Here is a 16,872-nt window from a genome sequence, read left to right as displayed (position 1 = left end):
TCAAAAACTCCAAGAACAACCTCTTGAGACCTTTGTACCTCAAGGATGGTGTACCACTAGGTCCCTTAGTGCAAAAATATAAAGAAAACACACTTTTGGTCACTAAAACAAACATAAATATGGAGAGAGAGATATAGAGAGATAGAGATATATGAACTCTAACCCTAAAATTTCAGAACCTCTGAGAAGGGAGGAGGGCCTCCCCTCTTATAGAAATCCAATTTCTAAGTCTTCCAAGAGAAGCTAAACAAGAGGCAAATCCCTCCATACACGTGTATGGAAGGGGGGCATTGTGGATGCCAGCTATCACAGCTGGCATAAAATATCTGCCAAAAGCAGATGAACAGTGGTCGGCTAGCCAAAAATGACAAATTGACCAAAACAATGGTCGGCCGACCATAAAGAGTGCCGACCGGCCATCACCAATGGCCGGTAGCAGCAAAATAGGGTCGGTGGCCTCAAGCCATGGCCGGTGAGGGGTGGTGATGACTAACAAGCCATTCACTGCCCTCATAAGTAAAACTACAAGTGTTTGGTGCAAAACCAAACACAATAAGCAAGTCGAGAGATCCTAAGGCAAGGCGCATAGCCGAGACCTCCGGGAACTCAAAATGAACACGAACATGGATGATCACCGAGTGTTCAAATGGTGACATCCAAGTCTTGAGGACGGTAAAAAATGGGGGGTCTACAGTGTGTGTGAATGTCTTCCAACCCCCCGTCTTTCTCCCTTTTACTTACCCGCTTTCAGTGGTTAGTTTTAGGTCATGTTTCAATTAGCATACTTGTGTTAGCATGTTTGCATACATTCATTCGTATTGCACGCACCGGGCTCGGCACATCATTCTAATTGCATAGTGTTTCAATTCCAACTTGAATACGTGTATCGAGTTGTCACATTTCACATACCATTCTTAGACTAGCCGAGCCTATTCTAGTTGCATTTTGCATGTGTTGCATTAGCCATCTTAAACATGAACTGGGATCATGCATGGTTTCTAACTAGTTTCTTGTTTTGGCTCGGAGTACACTGTGAGTGTTTATGCTTTAGCATATTCCATGTTAGTAAGTGTTAACATGACAGCATGCTTTCCATGATGCTAATTGCTTATGTGATATAACTGCCTGAATGCCTATGGGTGAAGGTTAGGTTGCTTGAATTGGGATAATTCATTGAAATCCGTGATTTATAACTGCCTGAATGCCTATTTGTGGTCTAAAACTCGTGGTTTGAGGTCATTTTCTGTTAAGGGGTGGTTCACCCTTCTTGCTTCTTTGCTTGTAAAGTTTTTGTGCCTTTGTTCATCACTTTCAAATCAACTTTTTTGGGCCTTTTTACCATTGATTTTCAGAGATTTCCAGAGGCTAAAAATGTTGTTTTAAGGTCCCAAAAATAGAGAGGTTAACCACCCCTCTTTATGCTTGTTTACTAGCTCAAAAGTTCCATGTTTTAGCTTTTTCTTTTAGCTACTTTTGTCTTCATTACAACATGTTTTCCAATTGATTTTGGGCTATAAAAACTCTATGTTTTTGGGCTGAAGCTTAGGTCTTAAGGCCATTAAAGGTTGAGGGGTTGATAGCTCTTCTCTGTACCATGTTTTGGAGCCCCATCATTGTATCATCTTTTTTAGAGCTTTTAAACACTATTTTTCAGAGCTATTTCAGTGGCTAAAATCATGTTTTGAAGTCCAAATTTGGAGGGGTTAGCCTCCCCTCCTTGTGTCTTGTTTGCATGCTTAGTTAGCTTCATATGTTAGCATATTTTTCTAGCTTAACTTAGCTTAATTCCAGCATGATTTTGCTTCTAAAATAGCCTGCTTTAGCTCTGTTTTGGGCTGTTTGGGTCAGTTAAGTCTTATTTTGCATGGTTGCAGGGCAATAGTCCTCACAAGCTTAGTGTTTTAGGCTCTGCACACCTTCTTGTTTGAGTTGATAGCATTTGTTTATGTTTTTAGCACTCATTTTAAGCACTTAACCATCTCTACAACCTCCCTCCTTTCTTGGTTTTATTTTTGTTTTGAAAGTGTTTCAAACCATTTGCTTGTTTAAAGCATGAAATTGAAGTGTTTGTGCTTAATGGTTTAATCCCTTTTGGGGTTCATTACCAATGGCATGAGGTCTCTTTCATGCCTAAAACAACCTTGTGGTTTGAGCCTTCTTTCCCTTTGGGGACACTCACCAATGGACTAATGGACCAAAGGATGGTTGGTAACTAAAATGTGTAAACAAAATTGGGAAGTACAAGAGTCAAGATAAGCATGTCTTTGTGTTGCATTGCATGTGTTCAAATCGGACGTTAATTTGAACATAAGGGAAATGGGACATTTCATACTCAAAGTGATGAAATGTGTCATTTTCCTAGGTCTCCATTGCCCTTAATCATGCATGATAGGGTGGTGGTCATTTTGGTCATGTTTGTGAATTTATTGAACTTGGACAAACTTTGTCCCTTAGTCATCATGCATGTAAATTGCTTGATTGATGGTTAGAGGGCCAAGAGTTTCTCTCCTTTGAGCTTGTGTGATGATATGGAGGGTAGACAGTACATACAACTTGTGAGAATACACTATTTTGCTCTGTTTTTCTCTCTGTTGCAGCAAGGGAGTTCAGCTCATCAATGGCCGATAGCCATCACCAGTGGCCGACCGGCCCCCCTATTGGGCACCAATGAAATTTTCACAGTGTATTGGTAAGAGGGAGCAGAGGTGTTCTGGAAGTGGACAGCTTTGTTGGTGTTCATATGTGCAAACAGAGGCTTTCAGCAGCAATGCAGCGGCTTTTCGGGTGAAAACTGAGCATGCATGGGCCTCCCTCGTTTCCTGAGATTAGCTAATTAGTTTAATTAGCAATAGATCAAATATGTGTTGTAATTAATTAGTTATAGCTAATTAAGAGTTGTAGGTAATTAGTTAGTTTAACAAGTTATTCGATTTCAGTTTGTAATAATTAGTTAACTAGAACAGTTAATTAGTTTCATTTTGTAATAATTAATTAGCGTAACTAGTTAGCTTTTATTCATTCAAATCCTTCTTCGCGAGGGTATAATGTTGTAATAAGTGTGCGTACGTGTGTGTATATTTTCCAACCCCAAGTCTTTCTCTCTTTTATTTAATTGCTTTTGATAGTTAGATTAGGGACATGTTTTAATTAGCATACCTTGTGCTTGCATCCATTCATTCATATTGCATGCACCGAGGCTCAGCGCATCGTTCAAATTGCATTGTCATTTCAATACATCTTTAAACACGTGTTTAATTGCATGTTATCAAATCGATCCATATGCCATATTAGTAGCTGAGCCCATTAATTGCATATTGCATGTGTGGCATTAGGCATCTTGTATAGTTAGAAATCATGCATATTTTACTAACTCATATCTTCTTAGCTTGGAGTACTAGGTGAGTTTTTATGCTTTAGCATGCTTGCATAAATATGAATGTTGCCATGATTAGCATACTTGCCATGATGCTATGTGCTTAAATGCTAAATTGCTTGAATGCATGTGGATGAAGGCTTGTTGTTTAAATTGGAACAATTCAACGAATGTGCATTTTAAGCCCACTTTGATAAGTGGCAAATTAGTTTTAAGCCCACTATGTTTGGTGGCAAATCCACAAACTGTAAGCCCACTTGAGGTAGCAAATTCAAACCATTTTCGCAAACAAACATGAGTAAAATTGTTCCGAATTGAGCAAACTAGTATATACTTGCTTGGGCGCATCACATAGTAAAGCAAGTCTAATAACCGGAATAAGAACGCATAATGTTTATAAAAAATCATATCATGATTAGTAGAGGCCGATCTTTGATCGGGTGAGTAGGGGTGCTCAAATCATGACCTTCCCCCCTCGTACCTAAGTTCCCGAGCCGAGACAACTTTGGTGATGACGGGCACGTGGCCTTCGGCACGAGTTCGGGTTTCCTAAATTTCTCCAAAAATAAAATATTTAGGTAGCGACTCTGTATCTGGCAAAGCAGTCCAATTTTGGCATTGTTGGATTTAAAATCGATTTTTCAAAAAGATTTGCCGAATTTGTACTCTTTGGTGTTTATCAGTTTCACATTGCACTTGTGAGAATAGATTCAGAACTGCGAGAGTCCGAACTGTGAGGCCCTTTCTTTCAAAACCTTCCGAAAGGGGGCACGAAAAAGTGGAGCCACAGTTTCTAGCGACTCTGCTGGGGATTTAGAGAACTTGACTCGAACTCATGATATGTTGTTTTATCTACACTTGTGTGTTTCTTTGCATTTGCATTTGCATTGGTGCGTCTAAGTCACAGTGTTTTCCATATGTCATTCCTGAACAGTTTGCTGGAGGCTCACTTGGAAAAACTTGCCAAAAGGCTGACCGGTTGTGGGTTGTGCCATGATGGGAACACAACCCCTGGATCTAGACTACCGCTGTATCATTTGATCCTCATTTCACTTCTCGGTGCTAGGCGTGAGAGGTATATTAGGTAGTTTTGCTGAGGTACCCTTTTTTGATCAATCAGCTTAATTGTATATCGGAAACCATAGAGACTGTTCCAAACTAGGACATGATCCTTACTCGAATGTAGGATTGTGTGAAACCACTTGTTATGCATAGTGAAAACCCTAGCTCCTGACGAAACTAGGACAGGGTAACCCTACCCCATCATAAGGGTGTTTTGGCTCTCACTTAACTGGTAAGCGCTTTATAGTGAAATTGTGCAAGGATATGCATATCAGTTGTCAAGTTGGTATTTGTTTTGGGGTAGAATTCAGTAGAGAGTACAGTCATCCAGCTGTGATCATATCTGTTCTAGTGAATTAGGGCAGAGGTGCTATATGTTTTCTCTTTCGCTAAGTAGCCCTGGAACCATAGCTTCAGAAGGCTCCAATATCCCCCACAAACTCTAGACTCGTGTCGATGGAGTTTGTTAGGACAAAAATTTAGTTCAAAGGCAATCAGTGTTTCCTTCGCCGATGGCAAGGCGAAGAAGGGCCAGACAGGGCTCATTAGTTCCATTGTTCTGGAATTCACTAGTTAGATTACTTTTGTCCAGCTCATCCTGACCATCTACTCCTATCATGGCTTAGCCTCCGACAAATTTAGAGGAATTATTACTCTATCTGTAACAAAAAGTTGACTCCCTCCAACATGACGCAGTCTGTCAAGCCGAGGTTATGGCTCGTCAGGCTGAGGTTATAACTAGCCTATAGCAACAGCAACCGTAGCCAGCAACGGCCTCTGCATCACATGTACCCACCGTGGCTATCCCAATGCCTGGTACCATAACTAATGCTACCATTGCTCGAGATCCACAAATAGAGGATGTTCCAGTTTTCCCAGTCCAAGCAGAACCCATCCAAGTACAAACTCCCAAAGCCTTGGCGTATCAAACCAAGGCACCGTTCGAATTTGAGGTTGATCCAACCGCACTCAAAGTCAACAAGCTGGAAAAGCTATTCAAAAAGGCACAAGGGGTTAACTCTATTTCAGATATAGAGGGTGGGCATACTGAATCGACAATTACCTTACCAGAGCGGTTTAAGATGCCGCATATTGATCGTTTCAATGGCTCAGGAGATCCGTTGGTGCATTTGCATCTATTTTCTGATATTCTGAGGCCAATGGGTTTGACTCGGGCCAAGAAGTTATCACTATTTGGCAGAACCATGTCTGGGATAGCCGCAATCTGGTATACGAAATTAGAGGACTCTATGAAATAGAATTGGGAAGAGATGGCTGAGGCCTTTATTGCTCAATACTCCTACAACACACAGATCGAGGTGACAACTTGTGATCTCGAAGCCACCCACAAAGAGCTAAAAGAGGGTTTCTCCGAGTTCATGACGAGATGGAGAGCGAAGTCCTTGATGATGACTACAAGGCGTTCTGAAAAAGATCAGAACATGATGATTGTTCGGAATCTGGATGGCAAGTTACTGTAGAAGATGATCGTTCTACCTCTATTTACCTTTCTAAAGCATCATGAAATAGGGGTTCAAATCGAGGATGCCATCAGACAAGGGATCTTTGTGGAAGATAATGAGCCTTTCAAGAAGAATGTTGTTCGCAGTTTCAATGCTACTACTAATGGTAGCACAGCTAGAAATGCTAAGAAGTAAACACTGTCACCACTCCCCTTAATGCCCAAAAACCAACCACTTCAACTCGGCCCGAAGCCCAAAATTTCCATCCTCTTTACATGAGTCTCTCTCAAGCTTTGAAAATGCTGCGAGAAAAAGGGTATCGAGAACTCCTAGAGCCCCAACCCCTTTGAAATCCTCTTCTTCCAAGATATGACCCAGCTAAATACTATGCCTATCGTCAACAACACGGTCATGATACAAACCGTTACATCCGCCTCCGTCATAAGATTTAGGATCTGATTGACGAAGAGATCATGGCTCCACCAAAAGGACCTTAGGCCACCCTTAACCTATTACCTTCGCATCTCAATCTAATCCATGCACTGCCATCTACCTAGAACCCCAGCATATACATCACCCCAGCCCATTTACCCAAGCCTGAGGTGTTCATTCTAGAAAGCATGGACTTGTGTATGATGGATGCACTTGAACCCCAATCATCTCAAACCCACAAACCCACTACTTTTGAGCTAATGAGCATGATTAAAGATCTTCAAAGAACTGTGGCAGATCTAGCCTTTATGATATTGGCTCCACCGTCGACCACATTACGTACTAGGAATTTCATGTCAAAAAGCTCCCCAATCTTGGGACGGGCTGCATTGGAAGAAGGCCAATCCCTTGGCAAAGTGGAGGCAAATGGCAAGAACAAGGTAGGCTTAGGCGTTGGTGTCTATGAACATCTTCAGTGGGCTGTTGAGAAAGTCGAAGGATTGAACAAACAACAAGTGCTTGCAATTGTTTCAAAGACTGTGGAAGACACTTTTGCCACTCAGGTTCAGGGCATTTCGAATCAAGGGGCAAGCCATGAAAAAGGTTGTCATACCAGAAACACCCCTTTCAGCTCCAATCCCACACCCATAAGAGACCATCAAACCTAGTCAGCACCTGCTAACCCCTTTGTCATTCCCTCAAGGACTAGTAACCGCACCTATAATCTCCTCTACATGACCTTATCCAAAGCTCTCTAAATCCTCGCAGGATAAGGCCATCTCAAACCCCTTGACCCTCGGCCTCTCCCAGATCCCCTTCCAGCCAAGCATAATGCTGCCAAGTACTGTGCCTTCCATCAACAAACTGGCCATGACACTGACAGTTGTTTTCGTCTTCGCCATGAAATACAAGATCTGATTGACAACGAGGTCATCGCGGCACCAGGTCCTACAAAGTCTATCGGCACCGGATCAATGAACTGGGGGGATAATGCAACTATGTGATCGGGGGATGAACCACTTGCTGATAGCGCTCATTTTACTCCAGATGTGGTGGATGGCACGCACTGTTTTGAGCAATTTGAAAATGTCGTTTATTGTACATTTTGACTTAGGTATTGAGTCAGTTCTGTTCTGTTGTATTGAGTCTGTCTTGTTATATCGAGTCAGTCCTGTTGTGCTAGAGTTGGGTGACTTCAGGGGTGTTACCTCAGACATCACTATCTTGCTTCATGTTTGTCTTTTACACTCTTTCTTTTGTGTTTGTTTCTACCATTGAGCCAGTTGCACCAGAAGATCTGAATAAAACGACAGAGATTTTCACTTACTTTTCTATGCCTTCAAATCATTGCATTGACCTAAGTTTTTCAAAACGTTTCTAACACTATGATGAAAACAAAGAGGAAGGAATTCCTCGGGATTTGCAAAAATTTGATCAACTTAGAGAAAGAGAGGTGTGCTAAGCCCTTAATGAATGAAATCATGTTTGTTAATGTGAGTACTGAAAAGGATCCTGCCTTGATCCAAATTGGTTCCACATTGTCTTCAGAGGAGCCTGAGCGACTAGTTGCTTTATTAAAAGATTTCAAAAAATGTTTTGCATGGTCCTACGAAGACATGCGTGGAATCACTCTTCGGATTGTAAAACATAGGATCACTCTCAACCTCGAGACTCGACCCCTTTGCTTTCAACCTTTAATTCAGAATGTTCAATGATCAACCAAACACATGAGGCTTGTATGGTCGAATCGAAAGCAGCCATTGAACTAGGGGCAATAAGGTCAGATGTCATCAAAGGAAGCTTGCAAAGCTAGATGAGAAGCATCCCTTGAGCTAGGGGCAACAAAAAAGTTAGATGTGCTCGAAGATTCAAAACTGGGTCATTTCTCAAGCTAATGAAGATTGGCAAGAAAGCCCAATCCCAGAATCTAAGAGAACATAAATTATTGTTAAAGGATAATCGAGTTCCTATCCACAACACTAGGGGCAAATTCAGACCCCAATTGGATTGGCTTTTACATCATGAAGACTATTTAGTCAGCAACATCAGCCATTCTCATGGATTTAGATGGCTCGAGATCCTACGACTATTCAACATGGACAAGTTAAACTTTTCTATCCTTGAGAGACTCGCTGGGCAAAAAGCTCGGAAGGGCAACCCAGGTAAAAGTTATAGCCAAAAAAATAAAAAATAAATAAAAGAAGAAAAACAAAAATGAAAAAATGGAAATGGAGGAAAAAGAAAAAGAGAAAGAGAAAAGAAGAAGAAAGAGAAATGAAAAGAAAAATAGCTCGCAAGGTTGGAAACCCGAAAGGGAGGCTTTGACAAAAGTTAGAGCACAAAAGGAGAGTGTCAACACCTGAGTGAACCCCAACCCCCGGAACTACATACGGCCTGATTCCCATCTTTGGGATACGTAGGCAACTTCATCCTGAAGTTCGGTCCCAACCATTTTCAGCTTGCTGGTCTCATCCATGTTGATTGGCTTATCCTTGTTCAACTCGGCTATCTTATCCATGTGTCAATTGGCTTGTCTTCGTTCAAATATGGTTGTCCTATTCCGTCACAAGATTCAGCTGTCAGACAAATCAAATTTAGATCAGAGATTGTGCATCTTGCGAGTAGATTCTGCATTGGTTGAGCAATGGCCATTTGCAAAAACAATTTTGAAGATTTTTAGTGAGGTTGACTAGTTTTCTCAAAAATTATTCCATTTTCCAAAACTGGACCATTTCATAGACCCAAAAATGAAAATTTTTCAGTGCTCACGACCTGACTTGCATGATTTCAAAGCAGAAATTCAAATAAGCACGTTAATCTAACTCTCATATTGGTCAAAATTATTTTAGCAGAAAGCCAAAAAATAAAAAATGGTCAAAGTGATGAACTAGGGGCACAGTTGAGTCAGGTTTTCTATTTTTTCCCCAGAAAGGCCATTATCAGCGGACTTTCCAGAAAGGGCACAATTGAAGCTAACAGCAGAGGGCCGAAAGCTTTCTCATCCTCCTAACAGTGTATCAAGCCAAGTGCGAAGCATGAATTGAAAATGGAGCTGGATATTTGGTTCCCTCATCTGGACGATGACGCTCAAATTGGCACCCGGAATGGGGATGTAGAAAATGCAATGTATGAGACCAATCAATTGTATACCTAGCCGGTGTGACATTCTATAATTCATCTTGGCCAAGCTAAGCCAAGGGCATCATCAACCGATGTCAGTTGCAGATCTGCTGCACATCCAGTTGCATCACAACCCCTCTATAGGAGAGCTCACTAGTTGTGAGTAGAAGTAGAATCTAGTAGAATACTAGGGGCAAGAGCCCACAACTTCCTTGTTATCTATCAACCACCTGGGGAAGGGATAAAAAAATAAGAGAGAGTAAAGAATAGAGAGATGTGCGCTGAGAGAAAAAGTGAGGAAACGCCTTTTAAGAGAAAAAAAGATTGAGTGCCAGAGTGATGTGAGAATCACAGATGAGAAAGGATGGGAGACAATACCTAGAGAAACATGCTCCCCATGAACTGAGAGGTCTCTCACAATTGGAACACTTTCGAGTGTTGTGTTTGTTGTTTTTGTTTCTCCCGATTCCTGTTTTGAGTCGTTTTGAGTGTCAATAGCTGTGTTTAGGTTGTTTTAACTTTGTTTCCTCTTTGTTGAGTCATGGTGTACTATAGTCATTCGTAGGCTCAATACCCGGTTAAGAACTCATTTCTCAATTTCAATTTCAAAAATAAATCGTTTCGCGTTCAGAGTGCTGTGCCATTCTCCACATTTGTACAAAACATGATTCTTTCTTTCATAAACTGCAGGGTTCAACCCAGGTCATGTGAGAAGAATAGAACAAGGACCTATTTGAAGCTACATGGGTTCTGGACTGCAAAGCAAAAGAGAAGAGTGAATATTTGGAGCATCTTAGTGCGTTTCAACTTCAACATTTTCGAGATTGCATTCCAGGTGCACCTTCTCAGGCCTCGCCATTTCTCTAGAGTATGAGTGTACCTCGACCCTGAGTTCAAGCCTGCTTCAAGTCAGAATGGCGATCAATGCGGTTTACCCCTTGCCAATATGAACAGGATGCATTCTTTTTGAACACATTGCAAAGTCTCCAAGGGGTAAATCGGAGGTTGTCGCCGAACAACACCTTTTGCTCGATCTATGGTTCTGCCAGATTATATAATTGTTCTTTTTTGTCGCATAAAATGTGTATTTTCACATATTCGTCTGTTGCATGCGTGCCTTGCATCATTTATGATTCGTGCACAGAACATGCATTCAATTGCGCATAGAATATGCTCTTGATTCATGCATAGAACATGCATTCAATTGTGCATAGAATATGCTTTTGTCTCTTGCATAGAACATGCATTCAATTGTGCATAGAATATGTTCTTGTCTCTTACATAGAACATGCATTCAATTGTGCATAGAATATGCTCTTGATTCTAGCATAGAACATGCTTTCAATTTTGCATAGAATATGCTTTTGTCTCTTGCATAAAACGTGCTTTCAATTAACATCATGCATCGGTTGTCTATCTTGCGTGGTACATGTGTTGTCACTGTATTGATTTGTAAATCTTGTTCATTTGATCATTCTGTGCATCTATCGCATAATAATCTCACTTCATGCATCTATTGCACAATCAATCATTTTGTGCATCATCGCACAAATCACTACGTGCACACCACACAATTTCAAACTCATTCGCACTGTCTAGTGCATTTCAAATTCACTTGCACTGTTTAGTGCATTTCAAACTCAATCGCCTTGTCTAGTACATTGCAACTTAATCGTACTATCTTGTGCATTTCACCTTCGCATTACTTTGTGCATTTCAGTTCAATTGCGCTATCTTACGCATCGCACTATCTTGTGCATTTCAATCTCAATCACGCTATCTTGCGCATTGCACTGTTTTGTAGATTTGCCTCGTATCGCACTTTCTTGTGCACCTTACTTTATTGTGCGCCTGCATGTCACTGTCTTATGCACTCACTTGGTCTAGGAGACCTTAAATCCTCTAAAGGTGCAACTCCTTTGGTGTTTGTTGTGCCCGAACGACTTCTGGTGGTCTGGTATAGCCATCTGCCTCTATTTGCAATGATTTCTTAGGAGACCAACTGCGATGGTAGAAACTAGAGTTCAAATGGCGATGCCTAGAACACAAAGGTTTCAAATTTCTAAGATTAAAGTCTGGTTTAAATACCGAGGGGTGTATCCCCGGCTTGAAATCTGTATGGCAGTCCCATAAGTTGAGGTAACTTGTGTGTGCCTCAATTCTGGATACTGAACCAACCTAGTCTGTCACCCCGTTGGAGAATAGGGAAAGTTGCGAACACAGCCAGGAAGAAAAGTAATACCTGTGGCTTGGAAGCGCAAGATGCAGAAGAAGAAGATCCCCAACAGCATAAGGTGAGGTATCACCAATTGCCTCTGTAAGGTACTTTCACTTCCTAGCTGCTACATTGCATTATTATCTATTGCATCACATCTATCACTTCTATTGCATATAGAATTTATTGCATACATCTATTGCAACATATCATTTTATTGTCTGCATCATTTCCATGTTAAGCTTGGTTTGGCTTGTGCCCATACCTTTTTCACGTTAAAACATAATTCTGCATGTGTACGCGCCTATTCTGCAAAAATTGTGGTCCGAGGATTTCGGCACCTTTTCTATGTTAGACATGGTTTAGTTTGTGTCCATGCCTTTTCTAGGTAAGACATGGTTCGGCCTGCACCTTATTTACTGCATCCATTGCATCGTACTTTGTTTTGTTGCATTCAACATGTGGGATCATTATCTTTCCCTAGCAGATCATTCCTCACTTATATCATGCTATCCAATTACTTGTACTCTTTCTCTTTCTACGAAAAACATAGTTCTACATGTGCATGTGCCTATTCTGCAAGAATTGTGGTTAGAGTGCTCCGACACCTTTTCTATGTAAAACGTAGTTTGACTGGCATCGCCAATCCTTTATGATATTGGTGTGTTTTGCACTGCTTGTGGTTTGATGATTTTGTCACATTGTATATCATTTGCATGATTTCATTACAATTGCATATCATTTTGCATTCTGCCCCTGAGCTATGCTGGTTTGATTCCTGGCAACGGGATACGTAGGCAACCTTCCGGTTCAAAAAATTGCATCGGTAATTTTTTTGTTTACCCAAGTCTTATGGCCTTGTTAAAATGGGTCGTCTTTGATCTTTGACATTCACTCATGTCATTTCATGACTTCAAGCTCTGTTAAAGAGGGACAACTATAGACACCCCATTTTTGACCGCCCTTAAGACTTGAGCGCCACTAGTTGATCACTCGATGATGAGAGTTGTGCTATGCAAATGTTCAATTTCTTCAGCAAGAAGAGTTTTAAATCCTAACCTTACACCCCATTTTTGGACAAAAACTTTTTTTGACCAAAATTATTTTATCCTTGAAAACCCTCTCTTTCAAAAAAAATTTCAAAAAGTTTCTACGATGTTCCGAGGCTCGTATTTCGTTAAATGGTGCACTTTTCGGTAAACCGAGCAAGGGCAAAGTGGAAATAAATGGAAGAGACGTGAACTCTTTCAAAAAAATTTTAAAACATCTTATTTAGAGGTTTGGAGTTGAACAAAATTGGAGGAGAGGGAAGAAACCTAGTTGGGGAAGAAGTTGGGCATAAACCGTTAAGAGAGAACTGGGTAGCCTTCACTAAATCAGGCCTATCCTTTTCTACACTCGGACTTAAGTTGTGAGACCACCACCATTGGAAATTGGAGTTCTGGGGCTTCATTTTACACTCAATAATCACCTAAAGCCTAGTCCGGATGAGGGAGATATGTCTTTTTGAATTTAGGCATCAATTCGGTTAAGCCAAAACAGAGCAGTCTTCACTAAAATAGACTTATTTTTTTTCACACTTGGAATTTTGGTGTCAGGCTGCTACCATTGGAAAGCTTACTTCCGGGGCTTCAATTTAGACTCAAGAATGACCTAAAACGGAGCCCGAACGACGGAGATATGTCTGTTTGAATTCGTGGCCAGAAACCAGTTTTTTGCTTGTCGGCCACTAGTGAGGTTTAACGCCCATGTGTCAGCCACTAATGAGGTTTGATGGCCATGTTTCAACTAGGGGTGAAGTGTGTTGGCCGTGGATGAGGTTTATCGGCCACCAGTGATGGCCGGTCGGCCATTGGTGCCAAAAGGTAGTTTTCCGCAGATATTTTCCTCCAGCAGTTTTCACACTGCTCCAACTGTCCTATATGGATATTTTCGATCTGAAGCCACATTATTCTATATATAGAGGGCATTCTCTATGGTTTTCAGGGTTGGAAAAATTTTGGAAGTCACTCTCTACAATTCTCTCTCTCTCTCTTGAACTTTTGTGCATACAAGTGTAGATACACTTCAAGTTTGCATATCAACCCTTAACCAAAGTTTCTTATCATTGAGCTGAGTTTACTTGGGACCCTCTTTGAGCTCTAGAAGGTGGTCTTGGCTTGATTTATTGCCTCAATTATGTCTTGGCTTCAAGAGGTATAGCACTCTCCTTTTAAGCTTGCTTTGCACAATTGTTTTCCTATCTCTTTCCACTATTTTTGGTCTGTTTTTGGCCTGTCTTTGGACTATAATTTTGTGGCCTGAAAGTGGTGGTTTAAGGCCATTTTCTATTAAGGGGTGGTTCACCCTTCTTGCTTTTTATCTTGTAAAGTTTTTGTGCCTTTGTTCATCACTTTCAAATCAACTTTTTTGGGCCTTTTTACCACTGGTTTTCAGAGGTTTGCAGATGCTAAAAATGTTGTTTTGAGGTCCCAAAAATAGAGAGGTTAGGCACCCCTCTTTATGTATGTTTACTAGCTCAAAAGCTCCATGTTTTAGCTTATTCTTTTAGCTATTTTTGTCTTCATTACAACATGCTTTCCAACTAATTTTGGGCTATAAAAACTCATGTTTTTAGGCTGAAGCTTGGGTCCTAAGGCCATTAAAAGTTGAGGGGTTGATAGCCCTTCTTTGTACCTTGTTTTTGAGGGGTTAATAGCCCATCCTTGCATCATCTTTTTCAAATCTTTTAAACACTATTTTTCAGAGCTATTTTAGTGGCTAAAATCATGTTTTGAAGTTCAAATCTGGATGGGTTAGCCTCCCCTCCTTGTGTCTTGTTTGCATGCTTAGTTAGCTTAATGTTAGCACATTTTTCTAGCTTAAATTAGCTTAATTCTAGCATGTTTTTGCTTCTGAAATAGCTTGCTTTAGCTCTATTTTGGGCAGTTTGGGTCGGTTGAGTCTTATTTTGCATGGTTGTAGTGCAATAGTCCTCACAAGCTTGGTGTTTTAGGCTCTAGACACCTTCTTGTTTGAGTTAATAGAATTTGTTTATGCTTTTATCACTCATTTTCAGCACTTAACCATCTCTACAACCTCCCTCCTTTCTTGGTTTTATTTTTGCTTTGAAAGTGGTTCAAACCATTTGCTTGTTTAAAGCATGAAATTGAGGTGTTTGTGCTTAATGGTTTAATCCCTTTTGGGGCTCATTACCAATGGAATGAGGTCTCTTTCATGCCTAAAACAACCTTGTGGTTTGAGCCTTCTTTCCCTTTGAGGACACTTAGCAAAGGACTAATGGACTAAAGGATGGTTGGTAACTAAAATGTGTAAACGAAATTGGCAAGTAAAAGAGGCAAGATAAGTATGTATTTCTGTCACATTCGCTAAGCTCCACGAGACAGGGGTTTAGATTGAAGATGCAATGAAACAGGGGTTGATAACCGATGAAAAGGAATAGCCTAAGAGGCCTTTCACATGCAGTTCCACTGCAACCACGAGTGGAGGCACCACTTTATGCCCATCTGAAGTGAATGCCATCACCACAACACCCAAAACTACCAACCCTTTTGCCAGTACAAATCCACAAACCTCAAATAACCAAGCCCGAAATCAAAGGGTTTTTACCCCGCTCTATATGCCTTTATCCAAAGGCCTAGGGGTCTTGATAAAAAAAAGAGCACCTAAAGCCGTTAGAACAACGCCCACTACCAGATCCTCTCCCACTGAAACACAACCCGACTAAATACTGTGCTTTTCACTAGTAGCATGGTCACAACACCGACCAATGCTACAAGCTCTGTCATGAGATTCAAGATCTCATTGACAACAAGGTGATAGCACCACCCCAAAAGCCAAATGTAACCACCAACCCTCTTCCAGCCCACAACCAGGTTCCCTCACCTCGACACTTAAACTTAATACATACACTAGCCATCCCATATGACCCTAGCACATATATCACCCCTTTTCACCTACCCAAACCGGCTGTGTTCATCCCTGAGAGCACTAACTTGTGCATGATGAACACTTCAACTCTACAAGTTGAACCTGTGGTGGTGACAATAGCAAAGGAAGAGAAGTTGGCCTTGGAAGAGAATGCCAGTCAATTGCTTGAGAGCTATGCGGACTTAGCTGAGAGGATGTATAACCCGTGCTATTATATTGTGCTAGTGGATCAAGCCAAACCCGAAGTGGTATTGCCAAAGCAGTGAAGGTTAATGTGGTTCGAGAAGATGGCCCAAGCCAAGGTCTAGATGATCTAGTGGAGCTAGAAGAAGACTTAGACAATCTACAGTTCTATGACGAACAAGATCAGGGAGATGTGCAGATCGATTGGTTTGATTTGAATGGGTCAACAGACAACTTCGGGTGGCTTAGTGACGAGCCTGGCAAAGAGGAGGAAACTCAACCAAAACCTGAAAAAAATGGAGCTAGAATAGCTGCAGTGGTCGGAATGGCCGAGGATAAAGGGAAATTGCTAGAGAGCACTAGTATCAAGAATTCAGCTCAAGAACTGGGCGTCGTGAGTATCGCAGATACTGAACAAGAAGCCACATTGAAGCGGTTTGTGCGAGAAAGGGATCAAAACAAATAGGAAGCTGGAATAGCTTAACACCCTGCGAGGAATGTTTCTGTTGATAGAATAATTAGACCGAAACTGGACAATTGTTTGTCATTTGTAAGAGGAATATAATGGGAAGATGATGATCTGCATCTTGCCCACACTGATGAGGATTGGCGTGAAGACCTGCCAGACAATACCTGGTACTCTGAAGAGGTAGACCATATGACTAGAAGTGGGCGGTACTTCAAGCCCCCACACTTGGACCAAGCTGAAGCCCCCAGAAAAGATAAAGAGGTTGAGAAGCAGAGGGAAAAATAGTTGGAAGAAGAAGCGGTGCTGAAACAGTTGAAGAAGATCCAGGCCGATATTTCAATCTGGGGTCTGCTCATGGCTTCTCGCGTGCACCAACAAGCTGTGCTATCAACAATGGATAAAACCAAATTATCCATTGATACAACTCCTGAGCATCTTGTGAGGTTAGTCTTCCCCGGAGGTGTTGCGTCGACTTTAACTTTCTCAGACAAAGAACCGCCGCCAAAAGGCTCAGCACATAACAAACCTCTGTATATATTAGTAAAGTGCAGGAAAAAGTGGGTGCCGGTGGTATTGGTCGATACTGGGTCAACTATCAATGTTTGTCCATCTCGTACAACATATG

Source organism: Camellia sinensis, chromosome 9, assembly GCF_055761805.1.
Source record: "Camellia sinensis isolate YWXY chromosome 9, ASM5576180v1, whole genome shotgun sequence".
NCBI classification, from domain to species: domain Eukaryota; kingdom Viridiplantae; phylum Streptophyta; class Magnoliopsida; order Ericales; family Theaceae; genus Camellia; species Camellia sinensis.
Note: the sequence above shows the minus strand (reverse complement) of the source record.